This window comes from Rhipicephalus sanguineus, chromosome 2 (genome assembly GCF_013339695.2).
Source record: "Rhipicephalus sanguineus isolate Rsan-2018 chromosome 2, BIME_Rsan_1.4, whole genome shotgun sequence".
NCBI classification, from domain to species: Eukaryota; Metazoa; Arthropoda; class Arachnida; order Ixodida; family Ixodidae; genus Rhipicephalus; species Rhipicephalus sanguineus.
In genome coordinates this window covers 132,315,558-132,332,060 of record NC_051177.1, presented here as the reverse complement: position 1 = coordinate 132,332,060, position 16,503 = coordinate 132,315,558, and the positions used below count along the sequence as shown (strand labels likewise).

General features: G+C 47.8%; 1 long non-coding RNA gene across 2 annotated transcripts in view; it reads left to right on the top strand.

Annotated features, from left to right (window-relative positions):
• The first annotated feature begins 5,252 nt into the window (after positions 1-5,252).
• LOC119381289 (uncharacterized) overlaps positions 5,253-16,503 on the top strand; it is a 33,357-nt gene continuing 22,106 nt past the window's right edge. The window contains exons 1-2 of one of the 2 annotated variants that reach the window (XR_005181358.2): positions 5,253-5,316; positions 5,962-6,110. This is a non-coding gene — a long non-coding RNA (uncharacterized LOC119381289). Of the gene's footprint in view, positions 5,317-5,376; positions 5,443-5,961; positions 6,111-16,503 lie in introns of those variants that run through there. The other variant, XR_005181359.2, reaches the window with a different exon arrangement.

The window sequence follows — 16,503 nt, the reverse complement described above, 5'->3', positions numbered from 1 at the left end:
CTACTCTTAATGACCAGCATTTACCTTGCCTACGCGCTACATGTGCTGCCCATGCCCATTTAGTCTTATTGACTTCGACTAAGGTGTCCTCAACACCTGTCAGTTCCTTGACCCACTCTGCTCTCTTCTTGTCCCTTAAGCTAACACCAATTATTTTTCTTTCCATTGCTCGTTGCGTGGTCCTCAATGTAAGTTGAACTCTCTTTGTGAGCCTGGACGTTTCGGCGCCGTAGGTAAGTACCCGTAAGATGCAGCTGATACATACCTTGCTCTTGAGGGATAGTGGTAAACTGCCATTCATGATTTGAGAATGTCTGCCGAATATGTGCCATCCTATTCTTATTCTTGTAGTTACTTAACCCATATATGCCCAAACTCAGAAGAAATGACAAAACAAATATTTTTTTTCCACAAAATGTGTACTTTTCCCCTCAAAAGAAAGCAAAAGATCTTTATTTACTGCCAGGTAAACGCAACACTGTTTTGGGGTATTTTGGGCATTGGGGTGCTATGACCGGGTGTGGTAAGCCTTGAAACATTTCATGTGCGCACCGACATTGCACTTCTTCCTCTCCATGACGTATTTCATACAAAGCACGCGTTTGCCCGGAGAAAGCGGTTGGCATTTCACGTGCACTTCTTTCGCTCCATGACGTCTTTCGCACTAAGCACGCGTTTGCCTGGAGAAAGCGGTCGGCACGTGGCAGCACGAAAAGCAAGCAATGTCGGGGCTTGCACACGTTGAGAATGAGGCCTGCTTGATGGGTTGTAGGTGGCGCTAGACATCAACTAAAGAAATAGCGATGTTAGAGTGTATCAAAGAAGCATCCTATATGTAGGACACTGGGCATATATGGGTTAAGTCGCACGGTTCGGCTATGCGATCACTACCTGTCGTGCTAGATCTATTCCTTTATCACTTCCAGTGCATCGCTACCTATCGCAAAGCGCGGTTTTCTTCTGAAATTTTTGCACATTACTGAAATTTTTCGCATAATAATTTTCAGACCATCCGCTCTGTTTTCCTTTTTCAACTCAGAAGGTATAATTCTACAGCTCATAAGAAGCTACATTATGAACAGAATTGTACGTGCTTTAAGTGGTGATGCCGGAAAGTGGTGAAGACAAAACTCGGCACAGGAAAAAACCAGATCCATGCACTAAGCGACAACCAAGACAACGTCACTGAGTATACGGATAAGATAGTTAAAATATCTGAGGAGTTTACAGATATCTGTTCAGTAACCGGGGCAACCAGGACGATAATGAAAAACGTTGTAGTTGCCTAGAGGAATCAGATATGCCACCAGTACGACCACATTGACATATGTAATGTAGCGTGGTAGAAGAGTAAAATAACAACCTGGCATCACACAACGCGAATTCTGCAACCAAGCGTCACACAATGCGGATTGCGCAACGAGTGGGTAGTTGAGTGCTTCCAACCCACCTCAAAGGGCTCTGCCATCTTCATCGTAATTAGCCGCAGCATCAACAAAGGGCACATAATGCCTCACAGGTGTTTAGCGGGTACCACGGTTCTCCGCAGAATGACTAAAAACGGCATAGTGGTTGTTTCTTTAAACCACAAAAATTATGATGATTTATTTCGAGGCCGGATCCTCGAAAGCGCACTTCTATTGGTTGCCAAGGAGGCCCATAAGCCACCTGAATCCATTTGCACAGAGACAGAAAGAAAACTTTTATTTACGTAAGCTCAAGAATTTCCTCAGCGTCACAATAAAGTTCTTTCCCTCTCACGTTAACATGTGCTATATAGCGTGGTGGGGGAGTGAAATAACGATCGGGCGTCACACAACGCGTATTACGTAACTAGTGGGTCGTTTAAAGCTTCCAACCCATTACAAAGGGCTTAGCCATAACTCTTCATCGTCATCAGCCGTCGCATCAACAAATTTCGCATAATGCCCTACAGATTCTACCTCGCTTCTCCGCAGAATGACGAATAATGGGGTAGTGTGTGCTTCCCAACATCACAAAAATTATGATTTGTGGTGCAGTGCAGTGGGTACGTTGCTAGTGTACTTGCCCCAAGAGAGCTTATAACGGGCTCTAGAAATGCAGTTCTTCCAGCTTTCGCTGTGACTGAGCTGCGCTTTCCGAGCAGGCCTGGCGTATATCGCTGCATGAAAACTTTGCGTACACCACTTTGGAAGCGCAATTTATATCGCATTTCACGTGCAATATAATAATAAATGCAACTCTTTCTAAAAGCAAGGCGTTGCTTCGGGCTAGTTGGTAATCCATAATTACGAAATTTATAGCGCGGAACTTCTACACAGGTGTTCGTGTTCGTGTTCCTTTGTCCCCTGTGTAGAAGTTCCGCGCTATAAATTTCGTAATCTTTCTAAAAGCACGTGGGAAGCGATCGTTGAGAAAGATAATTATGACACAAAAAGTAAGGCGAAGCTGCGAAACACGGACTGACAAACACGTTGCAAACACGTGTTTCTTAGTACTCTAAGGATTGTGGGTGGATTAGTTGGTTTGGAAAGTTTCTAACTAAAACAAATGTCTCCACTTCGTCTCCGGTCTTTTTTAGCCATACCTATTTTTCTCATTTAATGAACCACCTAGCTGAGCAACACGCCTTGTTGAGCTTTTTGCTACTTTCACAACGTTAAGTTATGTGACATCACTGAAGCAAATGCGCTTGTTACGCTTGACCACAGCACGCACGTGTGTAAACACGTGTACACGCATAGATAGGAAACTGTCCGTGTAGTTCATGAGCCCTCGCGCCACAAAGGCAGAGGCTGAAATGATGTAAAGGATAGAGAGCTATTATTAACATATCAGGTTCGGTTTAAGCACTTAATTAGAGTTTACATAAAACTTCTTTCGCTAAAAGCATTCGTGTGGGAATTTTTGGGCGAATCCTGATGCTGGATATATTAGTGAAGTCGGCCGACCAATGGCAAAACATTTACGAAAGAGAAGTACATGTATTTAGCCCATGAAATTATTGGTACGTGTTATCAAGTTTCAACATTTTGATAGCTTTGATCAACTGGTCAACGAAGTGGCCACCTAATGTGAGTGAGTCGTTCTTCTGCAGGCCACATTTTTGGGTAGAAAAGTGTGCTGCGACTGCGAAAAGTGACAACAGTATACCCACTGCGTGTGTGTAAGAGAATGAGCGCATAAATGTGCATGTCTTTGTAACGGGTTGCATGCTTTAAACCAACAGCGATTACGCGCGTCATAGTTTTTCGAACTTTCGAAGCACCCACTACGTGTTCGTAAGGGAATACGCGCAGTAACGTGTGTGCCTTTTGTAATGGGTGTCCGGCTTTAAACCACCAACTCGGTATGCAGTTAACATTGTGTGACGCCCGATGGTAATATACGCTTGTATCCTGCTTTACTGCTATATTCCATCTCGTACTGTGACACCTGTACACAGGACGCGTATGTTTGTGAAGCATTAAAGTTAATTTCAGCGCAGTTCCGATCAATCGATTGGCTCTTTGGTAGAACACCTGCTTGCCACGCAGACGGCCTGGGTCCGATTCTCACTGGAAGCCAAGATTTTTTATTATTTATTTGATACATGACGATGATTTTTCGCTCACAACCAATGACGCCGACACCGACAGTGAAATTTCTGCGGAACGAGCTCTTTAACGCTATCGTGTTTAAACTACTCAGAAGCGCGCATGCATGATGCTCCGCCAATGAAACGCTTATGTAGGGCGCTCGCCGTCTAATTGATGCATAGAATAAATGAATGGAATTTTATTGCAATAGCAATTATATGGACAGTCTCGGCTGGAAAATGTCCGTCCCCGTCGCCGTCATTCACCGTATATGTATAAGTATGTATATATATAGAAAAGCCATAAAGAAAAATAATTCAGAAATTCTTTCCGACGCGCGGAATAGAATGGGCGACTTCTCGATTTGCAGCCCGCCGCATTAGACGTCAGGCCACGACAGCACCGTCTTTCAGCCTGCTAACGGCGCGCTATTTATATACACCACGTAATTCAGCATGCTTTCTTAGTGGCTACATAGATGGCGCGACGTGCGGGCGCCGCTCCTGCGATCGCCGTGCTCTTCGCTCTACAGGGCGTGGTCGCTTTCGTGCGCTTATCTCGAGGAAAGAAGGGGTGGCCGGTGGGGTGCTTCGCGTCGCTTGCTGCAGCGGCCGCGTTTGCGAAAGGAGCGCGCTGTTCAAAGAGAAATAAGTAACAACTGTGAGAATTAGTTCGCGCTCGTCTTGTGTGTACCTGTTCGTTCGTTTCATGCGTCCTGCTTTATGTTTGAGCAGTGCGCTTCAAAGTGTCGAGCTGTGACGCATTAGTTCGCGCTCGTCCTGTGTGCGTTCTTTTCGTGCGTCCTTTGGGCTCGAGCGACGCGCTGGCAATTTCGAGCTGCTTTCCATTCTTCGCGTTACATTACAATTTATTGCTATCGCATTCATTGCTTCGCCGTTGCGGCGAAAACTGTGACTTTTTGTAACGCTTATCTCTACCGCATCAATTATCAGGTCAAGTGTTACGGCCGGAAAAAGGCTGAACATTCCCGTCTAAAGACTCTGCCTGAGCTCTACACTGTTTGAAGATCGGCAAAATGGGCCGGATATTAGCCTCTGAAAGCCAAGGCTCAACATACGTCAGCTGAATTGCGGCTAAAGTGGCCCAATGTTAGCCAGTGAAAGCCAATGGTTCAGCCGACAGGGGCTGACGAACGGCAAAATCGGTCCAATATTTGTCGATGAAAGCCACTGGCTCAGCCGACATCAGCGGGACGATGGCGAACCAGGCTCAATATTGCCGGTGAAAACCCAATATCGAATGAAGGGCGGCAAAGCCGGCCCAGTATTGCTGGCCAAATTCATTGGCTCAGCCAAAAATGGCTCACTGCCAGCAGCATTGGACGAGATTGGGCCTCGCATACTCGCTATACAACCAATATCGGCTATACGTTGTGTGCTGCCTGGGCGAGTTGGCGCAGGTGGACCACGTCTGGCTGGGAGAGCGCAGTCTCCCACGCTTCACGGAACAGGTTTGTGTCTGCAGCTGTTGATGCTACTTCTAGGGCTAGACTGCTTCCTTCGCATTGCAGCAGAAGGCATGCTAGAGAGTCTTCCACATTGCAGTGTGCGCAGATGTAGCCTTATGACGTTGGTTTAATGCTGTACAATAGGGTGCCGTGAGAGAATATGTTAAAGAACAATGGATGCGCCGCCAGGATGCATGGGGCGTAAGCATTGTCTTGCGATCCACGGCCTTGTGAACTTGAGAAAATTACCTGCGTGGTGGTCACGGGTCGCCTGCCCTGTATTGAGATGTATGTACCGACTCACCGAAGTCCTCACTGTGTTGCAGTCTGGTTATTGTTTTAACTGCAATCGACTGGATTCGAAAACGTTTACAGGCTCTCCTGGAACACCAAACTAGAAAGCTTCGGTCGAAAGTAATATTGTTTTAAATTATGCTCTGTGTTTTTTCATAATAGACGCCTCGGCATTTTACAACTGTTTGCAAATTGGAATGTATTATGTTCTTGACATTCCTTATGCATGAAAATGCGTCTCATGAAAAACTATCCTCAAATACCATCTTTAAATTATTCCTGTGCCCAAGTTGCCCGTTCTCCGAGTGACTTTGTTCAATGCAGAAATACTTTTCTTCCGACTTCCGAAGCCGCTTCTCGCAGAAGTATTCATATTGTAGCCGCGGCGCCAATTGTACTTCAGAGTTAGGCGAGAATGTCCTATAACAATGCTGTCATGGTACTGACCAAGCACCAAAAGCTTTGGCTTTGTGTCTAAGAGTACATACGAAACGCGCATCCTGCACCTCATATTCATTGTGATCTCCTTTCAGCCCTCATAGCCGAATAAAAGTTCTCACTTTTGTCTAGCAACAGGAACACAATATAGCCAGCGATACCACTTAAACTTATATTGCTTTTTTTGTATTGCATCGCCAGTTCCAAGGGGAAAACGTACATCGAGCAGGAATAAAAGGTGGTATACCCACTGCTTCATATAACAAAACATAAAATTGAGCGGAGTTTCTGTGACACCATGTATTTGATACCATTTTTATTTGGTGCGCTCTTTGCTTCAGAGACTCTGGGTGAGTAGGAAATCGTTATGTTTAATTGAAATATGAAGTGCTGATTGTGTAAAAGAATGTGTGATGTATAAGTAGTGGCGCTACGATTAGATCATGAATGCCAAATAGCACTTACCACTACTGAAGATTTCGCCAATGTTTTTATTTTGTACTTGTGCAATGTACTTCATGAAGATGTACAATGAACCTGTATGCCTTAGGTCTGACCTACTAAGACACGCTAAAAGCGGGAACACTAGTGAATCAGCGAGATGGAAACGCGGGAATGAACGAAGAGGGCTTGCGGCGGACATGCGAAAGAACGGAACACGGTGATATGAAGCAAAATACTCATGCTTGCAGCCTTCTAACACTACGTGCTTATTCTCAGCTTGCTGGACGTGCTTGTCGTATGTGACGGATGGCACAGTCTTGTTCCACATAGATTTATCAATATTCAATGCACCGTTTCTACAATGATCAAGGCGTCACCTCCATTCAAGCAATTTAAAGAAAACGACCTGATTGAATAAAGCATGCGAACACAGGAAAAGGCTCGCTTAGGCTCCATGTTTCCTCTACATCAATCAATCAATCAATCAATCAATCAATCAATCAATCAATCAATCAATCAATCAATCAATCAATCAATCAATCAATCAATCATTCAATCAATCAATCAGTCAATCAATCAATCATGCAGTCAACTTTATTTCGCTTGATTGAGAAACAGACAGATGAGTGGCGAAAACAAAAGCTGTCTTTGGACAGCTTGAGGAGCACACTGCTCCCATTAAAAAGTTTCACGGCAGCAAAGACGCAAAGAAATACTACATACCAGCAATGAAATAATCAAGAATAATAAAGAAATACATCTTCGTGAGTACGTAAATAGATCAGTGAAGGAGCAACAGGAGAGAGCGGAAATGGAGGTATGTTAACCAGTCGAGAAAAACCGGTATGCTACCCTACATTGCAGAAAGAGATGGGGGAGTTTTAAGAAAGCGGCAGAAAAAAAGGTGGGGAGCGAGAGCATGCACGCAGAAAGTCACACACCTCAGGGTTGCGATATTACCATTGGTGCATATATACATAGAGAGATAATAAACGAAAGAAAGGCAGGGAGGTTAACCGGAATTGTTGCGTCCGGCTTGCTACCCTACACTAAGGGGAGGCGGAAAGGGAAAGAAAGATAGAAAGGAAAGCGGAGAGAAGAGTAGGCGCGCGATAAAATAAATATAAACAAAACGAAGCTGTTGAGCGGGAGTACTAAAGTCTGTTCAATAGGCCAGTCGCAGGCAAATGTTCAGTGAGGCCTTAAATGATTTTCGCTGTGCAGACAGTTCGGGTCGGCATTCCAGCACTGACTGTTCCGACAGGGGTATGTCGTCAACGCGAGCCAACACAGCAGCTAGCGACAGTCTGTGCGAGCTGTAGCGAGCGCAGCGACAAAGAACGTGGTCTATCGTTTCTTCGCTGTCACACTGGCTGCAAGCAGCACTGTCTGCCACGCCGATTCGGAAGGCAGTGAAAGCAACACCAAGCCACAGTCGACAAAGCACCGTTGCCTCGAGTCGAGAGAGTCTGGACGGAGGCCGAAGTCGACGACACGGGTCCAGTCTGTGCAGCCGTGTGTGCTGTAAACTTGGTGTGTTCCACAAGGATTTTATGTCTTCATTGGCAATCTCTCGAATTTTCATGGCAGCATCCGTTCTTGATAACGGGATGTACATAGATTAAATATCGTAAAGCGACAAGGAGCAGGAAGGAAAGGCAGGCAGGTCACATAGACTGTCTTCCGGTTTGCAGCGTAAGCTCGGGGAAGAATATTTAGGGATTAAAAGATAAAAAAAAGGTGTGCACAGAAAAAAATTGCGTGGAATATGTAAGGACAGCGCACAATGTATTAGTAAGTTGGTATCTTGCTTTTACAAATGTTCAACGTTATTTCCTTGATGAACAAGAAAACATATCAAGGTCAGTAAATTTAGGGTTGAACAGGAATGGCAAGGTAATAAAACAACTGTAGAATAAATTACTTTTAAGGCATGGCTGGTAATCATCCGTGTTTCCAACCATCTTTTCTCGTAAATGTGTTGCTTTTTCTAAACAAGAAATTCCTCCTAAATGCGCTAAGTTTTCTTCATTTTTAAGTGGTGATTGGACAGCTGATATATAATAATAATAATAATATCTGGGGTTTAACGTCCCAAAACCACGATATGATTATGAGAGACGCCGTAGTGGAGGGCTCCGGAAATTTTGACCACCTGGGGTTCTTTAACGTGCACCTAAATCTAAGTACACGGGCCTCAAACATTTTCGCCTCCATCGAAAATGCAGCCGCCGCGGCCGGGATTCGATCCCGCGACCTTCGGGTCAGCTGATATATATATATATATATATATATATTAAACAAATATACAGATAGAAGTGCGCGTGGGAATATACTTCATTGCGGAACTCCGCAATATACCCCGTAGTCGTAGATGTTGACTTATCTACTTCGACGATTCCTTGGCGATGGCATAAGTATTGCCACACACGCTCCTTTCTTTCTATGTTTTCTGTTACCGGCTCATTGCACGTGTAGCTGCTGCATTGCGCAAAGCGCGCTAGCATGTCTCAGAAGATTACAGATTGTAGTAAATCATTTTGTTATGATTGCGCACATGATGCGAATAGTCAAGATTACTCCAGAGCTTGCGCGACCACCTGTGATAAGGCTGGAAAGTTCGATGCGTGACGTTTAAAGGACGGTGCATCCCAGCGATTTTAAATTTATCGACGGCCAACGCCCTGTTGGCCGCTATCAGTGTGCAGCGTCTATTGCTGTAGCTTGGGTTTTCTTTTCCCGGCCATAAGTTCGGACAAATAAACATTTTCAGCTTGAACACGAGCTTGCTCTCGTCGTCGGCGTAACGACCCCATGACATCAGGTGGACTTGCTGTTCGTCCATGTTCCGTACGCCCCCGTCAAGCCGTGAACCTAGCCCAAGTCGCAAAGGAGACATCGACGCCAGCACCGAGCAGCGAGCAAGTCGCTGGCAACAAGGTCTACCGCCAGAGTACGGGTCTGTACTTGAGAAGACCCGGCAAACCAAGACCCTGACCTTGACCACAGCGACGATGACATGCACTGTATCGCCTGCACTGATTCTGGTCCGGCAACCAAGGGAGCCGCCAACATTGCGCGGTTCATCATTCGAAGACCCGGAAAACTCGATTGAAACATACGAGTGTGTCGCCGCCTTTAACAAGTGGAGCACTGAAGACAAGCTGCGTCACGTCTATTTCTACCTGGAAGACGCGGCAAGAACCTGGCTTGAGATTCGGGAGTCCTTACTTCAAACCTGGGATCATTTCCGCAGCGCATTCCTGCAGCCGTTCAGAAGCGTCGTCCGCAAGGAAGGGGCCGCTTCCTTGCTGGAGACCCGGGTGCAACTACCAAACGAAAACTTCACCATCTTAACGGAAGAGATTACTCGACTTTTCCACCAGGCCGACGCTGCGATGCCCGAAGACAAGAAAGTTCGCCTGAATATGGGGGGTGTTAAACAAGAACTGTTCGCGGGACTTGTCTGCCACCCGCCTACGACGGTCGCCGAATTCCTCACACAGGCCACAACTATCGAAAATACACTTGACATGCGGACTAAACCATACGCACGCTCTCCGTTGTCTGCAGCCTATTCCGAAGCGCACTCGCTGTCCACCGACGACTTGCGCGAAACCATCAAAGCGATTGTGCGGGAGGAGCTGCGCAAACTGTTACATTCGCCGCAGCATCAAATAGATTCAATCGCCGAAGTTGTTCGCGAGGAAGTCCGGTAATCGCTTGGAATTCCCGAAGCACCGCAGGCTCAGCCGGAAACCATGAGCTATGCTGCTGCAGCCCGACGCAACGCCCCCTCCACGCCCACGTCAAGACGCCGCACCGCCGCAGCAGTTCCACACCCAGGCACCACTGCCGCCACCACCGAAGTCATACTGCCCGCCAGACGTCCAGCAATACACGCCGAGCATGGCCGACGTTTGGCGCGCCCCCGACCACCGCCCATTCTGCTAACATCGCGGGGAAGCCGGCCACACCTACCGCCGCTGCCAGTACCGCCAGGTGGAACGACGTGCCGTCGCCGTTAACGCACCACCTCGACAGTGTGGTGAGCTGCCACGCGACATCGCCGACTACTTGGCCACCACTGAATGGGCACCTCGACGTGCATCGCGGTCGCCGTCGCCTGGGCGCTACCGATCCCCTCAGCGACGACAGCAGTACAGCGGCCCTAACCGGGGCGGTTCCGCGATCCCATATCCGAAAAACTGAGGGCAGCAACCGATGGAGGTGCGGTTGCTGTACGACGAACTAGCGAAGATCCTCCGCCGACGACGCCGGGACGAAACATTCAGAACACGCGCAAGCTGCACGGAGCCCTGATATCGAAACTTCGCGGCCAGAAGATGACCTGACGATGCAACGCCGAAGCAGCGGGACGAACCGGCGTAGCCGTGATCCCACGCCGCGACCTCAACATCACCGCACTCGTCCATTTTCGAGCCGACTATTCCGTCATCAGTGGGCCCTTCTCCGCGAACTTTTAGAAAGTTAAGACTGCTTGGGAAGGCTCCGAAATCCGTACCGCTGGAGACCATCTAATAACGCCGTCTGAACTCTGCACAACGAGCCCCCAATCAATAATGGTACATATCCTGCGAGTTTCCTAATCTTGCAGCACTGCTCGAGGGACATCATATTTGACATGATCTTCTTAAACCATCATGGCGCCGTCATCGACTTAAGAACCAAGTTGACATCCTCTCGTCGGACAAAACGACACCACCGGATACGAATCGATGTCAACCTGCCCTGAACGTGCTCGAGGATCACGTTACCATTCCGCCTCACTAAAGCGTCATAATTCCCGTCAGCACCTAAAAACGTTAGGACATCGAAGGCGTCATCGAGAGCGATCAGCGTTTGCTGCTAGACGGTGACATATTCGTCGCAAGAGGCATTTCTCGGTTGCATGAAGGAAAAGGAAGCGTGATGCTAATGAACTTAGCCAAGAATGCAGACACATGAGCAGGCGCACGACGATTTCATGCATCAAAGAAATCTTTCCCGTCAGAGACGCGTTTGCCTTTTCTGATTCTGAGGAACCTACGACGACGACCCCAATGCATGAGCCGCCCTTCGACGTAAACCCAAGTCTTCCCCCTCGCCAACAGCAACAGCTTCGGTGCCTTCTGCAGGAATACAAGGGCTGTTTCTCGTCATTGCGTTTCTGAAAAACGCCCCTTGCTAAGAACCGAATTACAACAGTAGAAAATGCTCGGCTACTCCGTCAGAGTTCCTACCGGGTTTCGACGCGTAAACGGGAGGCCGTTAAGAAACAAGTCAACGAAATGCTACGCCACGGCATCATCCAGCCGTCCAAGGTCCCGTGGGCCTCTCCCGTGATGTTGGTGAAGAAGAAGGATGGGTCCCTGCGTTGCTGCGTCAATTATCGTTGCCTGAACAGTATCAAAAAGAAGGACGTGCACCCTTTTCCATGGATAGACGACGACCTGGATCTACTCCACAAGGCGAAGTACTTTTCGTCGATGGACCTCAAGACCGGCTACTGGCAAATCAAAGTCGATAACAGAGACCGAGAAAAGACTGCCTTTATAACACCGAACGGCCTGCTCGAGTTCAAGGTCATGCCTTTTCGTCTCTGCTCAGCAACTGCGACTTTCCAACGTGTTATGGATACAGTGCTGGCTGGCTTGAAGTGGCAAACGTGCCTTGTGTACTTTCACGACGTCGTTGTGTTTGCCCACCTGCGGCGCCTTGAAGCTGTACTTCAAGCAATCAAGACCTCCGGACTCACCCTGAAGCCAGAAAAGTGCCGTTTCGCGTACGAGGGTCTCGTGTTCTTGGGCCACGTCATTAGCAAGTCTGGATTTCGCCCCGGCCCGCGGAAAGGAGCTCTTATCGCTGCCTTCCCGCCGTCCAGCGACATGAAGGCCGAACGCCGATTTCTCGGCTTGTGCGCCTACTAAAGACGCTTCGTCAAGGAATTTTCACGGATCGCCGAGCCACTAACTCACCCCACGATGAGCGACGTGGAGTTTAAGTGGGGAACGGCGTAGGTCGAGGTATTTCAAGAACTGAAACGACGCCTACAGACGGCTCCGATACTTGCGCATTTCGACGAATACGCCGATACGGAAATCCACACCGACGCAAGTAGCGAAGGACTCGGCGCCGTCCTTGTGCAGAAGAGTGACGGACTGGAAAGGGTCATCAGCTATGCTAGCCAGTTGCTATCCAAGGCGGAAGCGAACTAGTCTACAACAGAAAAGGAGAGCCTTGCCATCATCTTGGTGGCATCTAAGTTTCGCCCTTACATCTACGGCAGGCCCTCTCCGGGATTTTCATTAAAGATTATTACCTCTCTTTCTCTTTAAGGTTGTCAGCGACCAGCACGCCTTGTGTTGGTTTGATAACTTGAAGAAACCTTGAGGTCCCCTCGCACGTTGGAGCCTGAACCTTCAAGAATTCGATATTACTGTCGTTTACAAGTCCGGAAGAAAACACTCCGACGCCGACTACCTGTCTCGTGCACCCGTAGACGCACCGCCGCAGGACGAGCACGATGATGACTGCGTCTTGGGAACCATAAGTGCTGACGACTTCGCTGAACGACAGCAAGACGACCCCGAACTCAGGGGCCTTGTGGAATACCTCAAGCGCAGGACCGCCATTGTTCGAAAATATTCAGGCAAGGATTGGCGTCATTTTTCTTGAAAAACGACGTCCTCGTAAAGAACCTCTCTCCGGCCCGGGCCAACTACCTTATCGTTGTACCTTCGGCACTGCAAACAGAAGTTCTACAGTCCCTGCGCGACGACCCAATGGCTGGCTACCTCGGCCTTTCCCGCACGCTCGCGAGGATACAAAAAAAGTACTAATGGCCACAGCCGACGTCGCTCGCTACGTGAGGACATGCCGGGACGGTCAGCGACGCAAGCCAGCGCCGACAAGGCCAGCAGGACATCTGCGGACCATCGAGCCACCTCGCCTATTGTTACAACAAATAGGTATGGACTTACTCGGGCCGTTCCCGACGTCGACTGTCGGAAATATGTGGATCGTCGTAGCTGCCAACTACCTCACCCGCTACGCCAAAACAAGGGCCCTGCCCAAACGCAGTGCCGCCGAGGTAGCCAAGTGTTTCGTTAAGAAAATCGTGTTGCGTCGTGGTGCCCCAGAAGTCGTCATCACCGACAGAGTTATGGCCTTTGCTGCTGACCTTACTCAAGCGATATTGAAATACAGCGAAACAATTCACCGCCGGACCACAGCCTACCTCCCACAAACCAATGGCCTCACCGAGCATCTAATTAAGACCATCGCCGACATGCTGGCCATGTACGTCGACGGCGAACACAAGACCTGGGATGCCATCCTTCCGTACGTGAACTTCGCATACAACAAGGTCGTGCAAGAAACGACGCAGATGACGCCATACAGGTTGGTATACAGAAACCCGGCAACGAAGCTCGACGCCATGCTACCACACGACACCGACGAAGAAAACCCCGACGTGACTCTCTACCTTCAGTGCGCCGAAGAAGCCCGAAAACTCGCCGCCTGCGCATCAAGAATCAGCAGATCACCGACAGCCGCCGTTACATTCTTAGACGACGTTTAGTCGAATACCAGCCCGGTGATTGTGTTTTTGTCTGGACACCGATACGCCGACGTGAACTTAGTGCAAAACTTCTTTGGCGATACTTCGGACCATACAAGGTGCTTCGACGTCTAGGTACTCTTCATTACGAGATTATCCCGGATGGCACTACGAACTGTCAGCGGCGCCATGCACGACCTGAAGTCGTTCATGTCGTGCGCCTTAAGCCGTATTATGCGCGTTGGTGAACCTCAGGACTCTGCCTTTTGCTTTAGTATTGTAATTTTTTTGTACTTATTGCTTATTGTGCTTTCTCGCCTTATTATTGTGCTTCCCTCCTGTATGCATTTATTTTCCCCTTCCATGTCCTATTACAAGCATCGGGACGACGTCTTTTCAGAGGAGGGCGATGCCACACACGCTCTATTTTTCCTACGTTTTCTGTTACCGACCCATTGCACATGTAGCTGCTGCCTTGCGCAAAGCGCACCAGAACGTGTCAGAAGATTCCAGATTGTAGTAGAATAATTTGTTAGGATTGCACATGACGTGAATAGTCAAGATTATTGAAAAGCTTGCGCGACCACCAGTGATAAGGCTGGAAAGTTCGATGCGCGGCGTATAAAAGACGGCGCCTCCCAACGATGTTCACTTTATCGACGGCCGACGCCGTGTCGGCCGCTATCAGTGTACAGCGTGTATTGCTGTAGCTTGAGTTTTTGTTTCCCGGCCAGGAGTTCAGCCAAAAAAAAACAGCTGCAGCTTGAACACGAGCTTGCTGTCTTCGTCGACGTCACGACCCCGTTACTGCATAATATTATTAGTTCCAGTGAACCACCCCGTATGCCAGAATGGCGATTCTTTTTCATCGGTGAAGCTATTTATGCTATTGGTAACTTGTGGTCCGTCGCGCAAAACTCCATAGGTGGGTAAGCGCCGAAAGGAATGGGCAAGTCCCACCACTGAGTAGAAAAGGTGCGAACGTTAATCGAACACTCTTTTCGGCAAAGTGGAGCTCCTGGAGCACGTGCAAGAGAGAAAGAGAACAGAAAGAAAGAAAAAGAGAAACTAGATAAACATAGACGGAGAGAAAAAAAAGCCATCAAAAGAAAGAGAAAAAAGAAAATTGAGAGAAATAAAGGGAACAGACACATAAAAAGATGGAAAGGCAGAAAAGATACAGGAAGCGACAGAAAGAGTTGTAACTTGTGAAGATGTACTTTTCGGCTAATTGGTTCGTAATCGCAGTAAAACAGCGCCGGCGAAAACAACAGACCAGACGAGAAGGACACTGAACACAAGGTGCTGTCTGGTCTGTTGTTTTCGCCGGTGCTGTTTTATCTGCGACAGAAAGAGATAGAAAGAAGCAGACACGAAAAATAAAAACAAGATAGAGAGCGAAAGAAACACATAGAGGGGGAGCAAGAAAGGGAAGAAAGAGAAATAAAGATTGAAATAACCAGAAAGAAAGAAATAGAAAGAAACAGATGCAGAAAAGATACAGGAAACATAAAGACAGAAAAAAGGGATGAAATAAAGTAAAAATTGAAGATTACACTAGCCGCGTAAAGCTTATGAACGAAGCTGGCCGATCTTAGGCGCTTAACACAATACCTAACATCTAGGCTGATGCTGGGTTTTTCCTTGGCGTAGACAGAGTCAAACCATTGCCTGTCATAGACCTTTCGAAAATGTCCAAACTCCAGCGCCAGAAACTAACGCGCAAACCTGGCTGTGGCACCCCCGGTAGAAGCGCGGCCCTTTCATCGCTCGTACTCGACTCGCACCACGCCGGGCAAACTCGGCGCGGCGGCTGCGCGGACTGTCTCCGTCGGTGGGCTTGGCATAGCGATTGGCTTTTCTCCGCCGACTAGGCGATGAGGGTTCTTTGCAGACGGCGGACGTTTTACCTCGAGCTTTGAGAGCTTCACTATTAAAATAAAGAGAAACAAGGGAAGACGCCCAGCTCCGCTCTGCCTTCAGGCTTGGTGCCACTAGTGCGAAGCTACCATATTGTCAGTAGAATTTAGTGGTTACTAAATCAAATGCCTTTCCGCAACGAACGAAAAAACCAACTGTGTATAATGTTTCTTCTCAAAACCGCATTAAAATGTATTTTTGTTGAAGTAATGCCACTTCTGCAGATTTACTTTTTCTGAAAACCGATTAGATACTTGGTGAGCAGAGTGTCTCTTTCGAGGAAATCTGTTATCCTGATATGCGTTAGCTTCTCAAAGTCGTCTGCGAAAATTGGCAAGCAGTAACGCCTCTGCAGTTTCCTAACTCATCATAATCACCACTTCGATACATAATTATTACCCTCACAATTAGCATTTCTCTACAAAACAAGGAAGTAGCCGAACTGAAATTGTACGTGTCAATGTAAAAAGGTGCAATAATATCAGCAGCTGATGTGACTGTCTGGACTCGGATACCACGGATACCTGTACTGCTACTGTCATTCAAGCTTTTAATTTCAGTCAAAACCTCACTTGGTGTCAATTGATGCAAAAACTAAGACTTCTCAGTTTGTTGTTCTAAATAAACAGGAACATCGGAAGATGCTGGGTCAACGTTACATTCGTATAAAATTTGGTGAAAGTGTCGGCCGATTAAGCAACGGAGACCGACTGATTATTAGCTTCCAGAACTAATGTGGCACTTTGCGTACGGTCTGAATTCAGCAAGGAATTCCAGCTGTTCTAAAACACCTGGCGTGTTCCCGTGTTAATGTC